This window comes from Mandrillus leucophaeus, unplaced genomic scaffold, assembly GCF_000951045.1.
Source record: "Mandrillus leucophaeus isolate KB7577 unplaced genomic scaffold, Mleu.le_1.0 Scaffold800, whole genome shotgun sequence".
Taxonomy (NCBI): domain Eukaryota; kingdom Metazoa; phylum Chordata; class Mammalia; order Primates; family Cercopithecidae; genus Mandrillus; species Mandrillus leucophaeus.
This window is the reverse complement of record NW_012108698.1, coordinates 791734-793455: the sequence shown is the minus strand read 5'-3', so window position 1 is coordinate 793455 and position 1722 is coordinate 791734. Positions and strand designations below refer to the sequence as shown.

Below are 1722 nucleotides of genomic sequence, written 5' to 3'. Positions count from 1 at the left end.
ATCATTTGATCAACTTGAAATTGATTCAGAACTTTAGTTATATCTGCAAAATCCCTTCCACTTTTTCATATAACATAACTTAATCATGGGACTCACAGCCAACCACATTCCCAGACGTCTCTCACACTCAAGAGGAGGGGAATATTATGTGAAATCTATACTAGCCACCAGGAATTTTAGAGACCATCTTAGAATCCTACCTGCCAGTGTTGAATTGTTTTTCATGAAAAGATATTAGCTGTTAATATATTAAGTATATTAACCATTAAAAATGCAAAAAGATGGATTTTTAAAAATATATAAGTAGTGTGCTATCATATATATTTCTGTCTTTGACAGACTGACTATGCAGAAAAAAATGGACTCCAATACAAGAAATCAGAATTATATAATTAAGATTGATTTGAAAGGTTATTGGAACTCTAAAAATAGAGAATATAAGTATATTTGATAAAGTGAAAATCTTGGATAAACTGAAAAGTAAATATTAACAAAAATATTGATAAACTGAAAAATAAATATTACATGGACCAGTCTCCAAGTCCAAGACAATAGAGTTAACAGAAGAAAACTTAACCAAAGTTATGCAGGCATTAAAAAAGTTTACTCTTTTAAATAATTCTTGATTCAAAGAAGAGAGGTGGGTACTACAATAACAATTTAGTGACAAAAGATTATAGAATGATAAGCATTCCAGCCAAAATGTTAGGGAAAGGAAATGAAACATAATCAAGGAATACAGGAAAAATAAATTAATTATAACAAAGCAAAAATTAAAAAATTAAAACATTCAAAGTTTATTTTTTATGTTTGAAAAAGCAGTGAAGAACGTGGAAAGATATGTACTGACTTAACAGTGAGTGGTAATCCTTTGGGGTGCGAACATAATTGTCTTTTTTGTGGTTTAAATTTGTTATAATAAGCTTGGATTACTTTTATAATTAAAATAGATGATAGGTTCACAAACAAGGAATATTCTGGTGTTTAAAGATCAGCTAGAAAGTTCCAATTACTACATAAACCATTTCTCCAATATCTTTTTTTTTCCCTCTTTGTTGAGACAGGGTTTTGCTCTGTTACCCGGGCTGGGCTCAAGCAATTCTCCTGCCTTAGCTTCCCGAGTAGCATGGATTACAGGCATCTGCCACCATGCCTGCCTAATTTTTTGTATTTTTAGTAGAGGGGGGGGGGTTTCACCATGTTGGCCAGGCTGGTCTCGAACTCCTGATGTCAGGCGATCCACCCACCTGGGCCTCCCAAAGTGCTGGGATTACAGGCGTGAGCCACCACACTCAGCCCATTTTTCCAATATCTTATGGAACATATTTAAAAATTCATCATACAATAGTTCAAAATTAATGTCTCAAATTCCAAAATACAAATATTATATAGGCATTGTCTCAAAACTCAAATAATAAAGCTATAAAATTATAATTTAAAAATAACTGAAAAAGAAAGTTAATTATTTTTGACAGGTATTTTGATTTTTAATTTTTTTTAGTGATTATAAATGTCTTTAGGTTTTTGTCTTTCTCTTAAGTCAATTTTGGCAATTTATCATTTTCCTAGGAAATAACCTATTTTCTCTGGGTTTTCACATTTGTTGGAATGAACTTGAACATCAACTTCATTTTATTTTTAAAAAATTGTTTCAGTATTTTCAATATAATTTCTCATTCTCAATGTCTATAGTTATATTTTTTTCTGTTTTTCTTAATTAAC

At 30.7% G+C, this 1722-nt stretch overlaps 1 pseudogene; it reads left to right on the top strand.

Moving 5' to 3' along the window:
* Positions 1–346: 346 nt before the first annotated feature.
* The window catches only part of LOC105530184, a 2257-nt pseudogene continuing 881 nt past the window's right edge, over positions 347–1722 (top strand).